The sequence below is a fragment of the Nicotiana attenuata genome, unplaced genomic scaffold, assembly GCF_001879085.1.
Source record: "Nicotiana attenuata strain UT unplaced genomic scaffold, NIATTr2, whole genome shotgun sequence".
Lineage (NCBI taxonomy): Eukaryota > Viridiplantae > Streptophyta > Magnoliopsida > Solanales > Solanaceae > Nicotiana > Nicotiana attenuata.
In genome coordinates, this window is record NW_017671717.1 from 150,396 (window position 1) to 157,638 (window position 7,243).

The 7,243-nt window shown below is 37.9% G+C and overlaps 1 pseudogene; it reads right to left on the reverse strand.

The window, feature by feature from the left end:
* Positions 1–106: 106 nt before the first annotated feature.
* LOC109209836 lies at positions 107–6,322 on the reverse strand (annotated as a pseudogene).
* Positions 6,323–7,243: the final 921 nt, after the last annotated feature.

A 7,243-nucleotide genomic window follows, 5' to 3' on the forward strand; every position in this document is an offset into this window, starting at 1 on the left:
CAGGTGCCTAAGTTTTGTGACAAAAGATAACCAATTAGAAAACATGATGTAATGTTCATTACAACCAACAACAACAACAACAACAACATACACAGTCTTAAAGAGGCTACTTAATTAGAACACTTATAAAAGATAGAATTGTCTGTGTAACTGTGAGTAAGAGGAGTACGATTGCTGCCACAGTTGAAACTCCAGCCCAAGGACTATGAAAATAATTGCGCCTCAAATTTGCTTTCATTCTGTTCCATGGTTTTTCACAATGTTGAACTACTTTTCTGCATTCTTCTTTGTAATAGAAATCCGATGAAATAGAGACCCCTTTCCCAATTTTATTAAATAAGTTAGCCACTTCTTTGTCCTCTCCTATCCTGTTCCTAATAACTCCTTTTAAGCGAAGCAAATTCACATCTTTTTCTGAGTCAATGAGATGATCCATGAAAATTGCATAATCACTGAAATATCTAGAATGTGCATTAGGCGACTGTTGCTCGTAAGCTATGAGATTTCTCAAGATAGTCTCAGTATCATCAACGACTTCGAAACAAGGAATTTTCATCAATCCATTCTCGAATTTAATGTCAAATAAACTTGTGCAATCTTCAAAATTGTCTTCCTTCAAACAAGTATAAACAGTTCCAACCTTTGTAAAACTTACTCCAGCTTCGTAAAGCTCTGTTGCATTTGGCATAATGTCAATCCATATTAAGCTTTTCCCACAATGTTCGATTTCAATGCTAGAATTATTCATATATGAAGGGTGGCAAGACATGTGTACTAATTGAAGTATATGTTTGATATTTTTGGCATCACCTTCAGTATGCAGGAGTAATCTTTGGTAAGGAAGGAAGAAAGGTACACTTCACCATTATTATGAATGATGTTTGATCAACGTCCATTGTCATGTCATGAAGTTTGGCGAGGACAAAGAAAGGAAGTTGATTTTCTAGTAACAACAAATCCTCTGATAATTATGTCTTCTCCTGTTGGAATTATTTCACAGCACTCTCGAATATACTCAACCACAAAACAACCATCAAGCAATAACATCAGCAAAAATTCACCAATATTGTCACTATAAAAGTCATGTATATTATCATAACACTTACGCACTTCATCCTTCAATTCTTCTATTTCTCTTATGTAACTTTCCACATCAATCCCTTCTTTCCTTCGAAGAAACGTACATCAATTTGTACTTTTCAATCGATCGAAGTTCAGTATTGTGTTTATGGTAAGGGCCAATGGAGATCAACATTGGCTTATAAGCCAATGTTGATGGTAGTTGATTTGATAGACGAATTGTTGAAATCCTTAAAATTTTCATCATATATTTGCTTTACAGATTTAATTGTTTGCAACCTTGATTGATCTTGACCATTTCTTTCCTCTATGTCGATTAAATAATCCTTCCTTCTTTAATCTGTAATTAATGGAAAAGAATAAAAAGAAAAATTAAGTATTACTTACCTTATAAAGGATAGCATAAACGTGAAGGACACAACATATATAACTTCTTTCCTTAATAGTCTTTTATGATATTCTTCCCCAGAATTTATGTCACCTTGCTTCAAAATAAGGATATATTGATTTTTCCTTTATTGAATAGATAGAATATCACCGTGTTACGAATCGACCACTATTCTAAATATAGTAAGACGGTACTGTTGTTCAGTGGATGTGCGGATCCGGGATTTGAACTTTGTGGGTTATCAAATTCAGAATTCTACGACATCGCGTCTAATTTACTGGGTTAAAATTCTATTTCTACACTTATTTAGCTGGATTTTTAACACGTACATATACAGGGCCTAAGCCGAAGTTACTGAGTTCAGATGAACCGTAACTTCTTCATTGGCTACGCCCCTGGCCACTGAGACCATTGACTTAAAATTTTAAGAAAGTAAGTTGACCTGATACAAATATTTATTTGGGAGTCGGTACATCTCTCATGCCTTATTACAAGTTTTTTCGTTTTAATTAATGCAAATTATGTAATTACTGAATGACCTTAGTAAAATATCTTATGACCTTAGAAAACCGAATCAAAGAAGCTTGTTTTTGCGTGTGTGTACTGTGTTGTGAATATGGACAACTCCAATAATGCTTATGGGCCAATTATTTGGACCGAGGCTAGCCAAGTTGTTTGGCCGAGGGCTAAACTGCGAAAAGGCCAAGGAATTAGACAGCCCAACAAAGAGATTTGCTTGGGATGAGGTTGAGTAGGGAAGCAGGTGACAAATGGATAAAAGGGTTCATCGACAGTTCTGAGAATTATGCAAAATGTTATGAAGTATCTGGATTCCCTCATCCCCTTTTCCGAGTTCTGCTTCTCATCCCCATTCCTATCTCTATCCTTAGTTACTTGATATTTCAATAGTTTTCATTGTAATACATTAGTTTGAGTGTTGCAATTGATATCTCAAAGTTGTAATCAGTATTCCAGTTCTTATAGATATAGTGAGGAAGTTTGTATTGTTACATTGGTGCTTTCATCATTCGTACTTCAACAATGGTGGTATTAGATCGATTTAGCGGTGGAAATCCAGAGGGTTGGATTTTTCGGGCTGAGTTGTACTTCACCTATCTTGGCTTCTCTAAGAAGGACTGGTTACCTCTTCCTTACCACTACCTTGACGGAGAAGCTCTTGCTTGGTTTGATTGGCTGTTTCGCAATAAGCAATTTTTTAATTGGAATCATTTTAAGGAGAAACTGAAGCTGCGTTTTCATACTCGGATTAGAGAAGCATCTGGTGGGTGCTTAGCCATTCACCAGCAGCGAAAGCTAGTGGAAAATTTTCTAGCACGAGATGCGGCTATTCCATCGTGGTGCAACATTAGCACCTCACCCTCGCCTCAGTATTGGAATAAACACTTAGACAGCAACAACCTTAATTTGGCATACGAGGTGCTCGAGCAAATGGCGGATAGGGCTACTAGCACCTTACAAGATGATGAAGCGGATGTTGAACCTTGTGAGTTACCAGAAAAGCATATCGATGTCGATTCTATGTAGGGTGTCGCTGATGGAAGTCATATTGAGGTTGAAATTCTTACAGAGCTACAAGCTGGTAATGCATTGATGACTAAGAAGGAGGAATTCTCAGAAGAAGGCCAGGTGTTCGACGAAATGTCTCATAATTGCTGCTCCACGGTACTCGCTGATGAATTTGATTTAGAAGATGGCGATTCCGAGAAAGACAAGGTTCCTGATGGACATCACAGACGAACCGTTGCTAAGAACTATGTCTCTCCAACTGATGCGGCAATTGCTTGCCATAATGACGCTGAAACGAATACAATTAATTTTCTGGTGCCTTTGACTAGCGGAGAGGATGTAGTGCCGAAAGAGATTACGAGCGCTGCTGAAGTCACACATCCATTAGAAAATGTCATACCGCTTCACATTCACAGGAGTCCATGTCTGTGGAATTTTTTTGATAAGAATTTTATGCTGGCTAATGAGGTTTCAGATATTGAGAGGTATGTTTCTGATGAAATTTTATTTGTTGGGTATGAAGAACCAGCGTGGAATGAAGAGTTCGAGTTAATAATTAAGCAGCCATCACTATGTCATTTTCGGCTTGTAAGTTTTGGTTGCATAGTACCGCATCACCCTACTACTTTACCCGATCAAATATTGGCTATAGCCTTGAATTTATTATGCTTATTATCCGTTCATATTGGACAGCGATTCACTCGATAGACAACCTATTGGGAGATTTGGTTTATTGTCAAACTACATAATGAAATACTAAACAGAAAAATGGTCCAAGAAATTATAATTCTATATGGATATCCTTGGAAGGGTGGCAGTGAGAAGGGATTGAGAAAGTCCTTTGTTGTCTTCGCTAGTGATGTGGTTGGCATCACATACCTCCCTTCTAAATATTCACGCTCAAAAGCAAGGACAAAGTTGGAGTTGCTCGAACTGCAGCTGGTTGCGATTGTAGAAATTTCTACTGTCAGCTATTCATATGATGAAATTGGTTTAAGAGTAGATCGTGGCCTTGAACATCAGAGTGGAACATCATCATTTGAGGACATGTATTCGCTGCACTTGGTGATGGCACTTGGGTCTGGAGGGGAGCTATTTGATAGAACCATTGCTCGAGGATATTCGTTAGAGAATGATGCTGTTGATAATTTTGGACAGCTTCCAATTTTAGTCCTCAATTGCCATTTCATGGTTGTTATGCATAAGAATCTTAAGTCAGAGAAGCCTTCATTATGGTTTAATTCTACAGCCTATTTTCCCCGTGACTTTGTCCTGTTTGATATTCACATAGTTTTCGACGGTTGTTGGAATCAATTGCTTATTGGACATCCTAGAATACTTTGCCCTCGACATCAACTTGGGCTTGCCCAATGCTTGGAGGAGCAGTTTTGGTTGCATCAATTTTCACCTGATGAACTTGGATTAGACTTCCCATTTGATCCTGGCTCTGCTGCTTTAATCAGGGTGCAGTCCCCTCAGAGAACGTTAGAGGACCACTCTACACTCTCATATCCGAGTAGGCAATATGTGTTTAAGCTTTCTGAGTATTTGGCGGACGATCTCTTGAGACTTCTGAAATGTATTGATTATCATGGACTGTCTATTCATATGGTTAACAAGTTTGTTATGCCGGTTACCCATCAGTCGAGAAAACATGAGGGAGTTTTTATATATATGTCATGGTTCTCTCTAGATTTCTTCATGAGTATTATGATTGATAAGTATGTGTATGTCAAAGTTAGTTGGTTGAACAACGGGAGAAGGATACTCGATGACAAGCGGGATACTGTGCTTGGGTCTTCTGTACCACCAACTACCGTCTATTGTGCTTCCCATGAGATGCTTCTTGGAGCTTTTGAGTCTGTCCGATCTAGTAAGCTTGCGCTTGCACTTAGTCCTGCTGATGGGAAGCCCTCAATTAGAAGAGGAGCTATCAGACGCTTGTGTTTTGCTTATGTAAGTGCTCCAAATGAACATATCTTTGGTAACTCCACTCTTATGCTTAGAGTTGTTTTAACTGCATCCACTGCTAGATTTTTGGAACTGATTTGTGGTTGCTCCTGCAATAGAAAGTTTGCCCCGCATACTATAATTGCTTGGATACACCAGAATGGGTCAAAATTGGAAAAGCCACTTGATTGTCTCTTGCCTTTTGACCTTGAAGACCCATATGTTGGCCAGCATGGGAGAGCCAACGTTACACATAAAGCTTCAAAGATCATCGCCGCCACTACGACTATGCTACAAGAACGTACTTTAGGAGACTGGATAACTTTGGCCCTAGGATCCCAGATCAATACCAAGCTTGTGTTATTAAAATACTGCTACATACTCCTTGGTTTCTTCTCACAAGCAGTTGATGGTGGAGATCCTCGTGTTATTGGACTAGATACACATTTATTCATAGATACACATTTATTCATGTCTCCAGAGTTAACTCTAATACAGCAAGTGCAAGCAGAAATGATTCTAGTAGCATTCATCTGTAGAACAATATTTATTTTGCTATTCATTCCAATGTTTGTGTGGCCTATGAAGTATTCAAAGGGAACACAAGATTTATCTCATCATGACCTTGGTCAAAATGAAGTGTATTATGCAGTCACTATTGTTGTACCAGGCATGAGTAGAGCTTGGTATTGTGCTCTTAATTCTGCTCAAGAGGAATTTGCAGGTGCCTGCCATCCAGTGAACTTCACGTCTATTGAAGTCAATATAACTACAGCTAGTTTACCAAAGCCTTTGATCTCGAGAATTCTTGACCCGAACCTTGAGGACAAGGTTCTTATTGAGGAGGGGAGTATTGTTGTGAACATGGACAATTCCAATAATGCTTATGGGCCAATTATTTGGACCGAGGCTAGCCAAGTTGTTGGGCCGAGGCTAAACTGCGAAAAGGCCAAGGAATTAGACAGCCCAACAAGAGATTTGCTTGGGATCCAGGTTGAGTAGGAAAGCACGTGACAAATGGATAAAAGGGGTTCATCGACAGTTTTGAGAATTATGCAAAATGTTATGAAGTATCTGGATTCCCTCATCCCCTTTGTCTGAGTTCTGCTTCTCATCCCCATTCTTATCTCTATCCTTAGTTACTTGGTATTTCAATAGTGTTCATTGTGATTCATTAGTTTGAGTGTTGCAATTGATATCTCAAGGTTGTAATTAGTATTCCAGTTCTTATCAATATAGGGAGGAAGTTCGGTATTGTTACGGTGTGTGTGTGTGAGAGAGAGAGAGAACCTCATTCTCTGTAGCTTCATTTACAGAAATTTGATCGAGAAGTGGAATTTGATGATCCATTTGGGTAATCTCAATATGATGTGCCATTCTTCTAATTAATTCGATATTCTTGAAACTGTACGTAATTCCAACAAAAGTGAGAGAGAGATGGGTTAAGAAATGGAAACACAAGAGAGTAATATGTTAGAGTGATAAATTGATAGTGACGAGTCATATAATCGACTCCAATTATCTTGAGTTTACAGTGTACGTAATAGTAGTTATTCCATTATAAACGAATTTTGAAACAGAAAAGTAAGAGTATAGCAAGATGAACAAACTAAGACAGTAGATCGCTACGAATAGTAATTTCCTCAAACATATAATTCTATAGCTTGAGCTAACAAAGAATGGAAGAAAAAAAAAGTAGCAAAGAATGTAAAAATTAATTTATTGGGCAAAGATAGAATGAGAAATGCAGAAGTACTTGCCTCTTTGTTCCTCTTGCATGCGTTGTCTTGAATTAGGACGAGAAGGGGAAAGCAGAATTATAAGAGGAGTGCGAATTTTCTTTTTATTGTGTAGAGACAACCGAAAGCCTTCTTTTTTAAATAAAAAATAAAAAAATAAATTGATTTCCTGCTCGGTATCTGATATTTACATTGAGACTCGATTATATCCGGATTTGTACCGAAAAATTGCACATTACGAGGTAAAGGGCTCTCTAATAAAAATGACTCCATACTCAAGGATCAAACCCGAGATCATTTATCACTTTACCATAATCCTGGTTGATAAAAGTCAAAATTAATACAGTTGATGTTCAACGTGCGAGGAAAAAGATGTGAAGAACCACAAATTGTTATCTTTCTTTGACTCGTTCAATACCAGAACTTTCCCTGCAGCTAGCCAGCTACTACAATATTGCACTTGTAAAATTGACTTTCTTTTTCAAAATTTTTAAGTAAACGCCACCTAGTTGGCACCTCCAAATTAATACTCTCCCGTTTTGTTTTATTTTATTTTGGT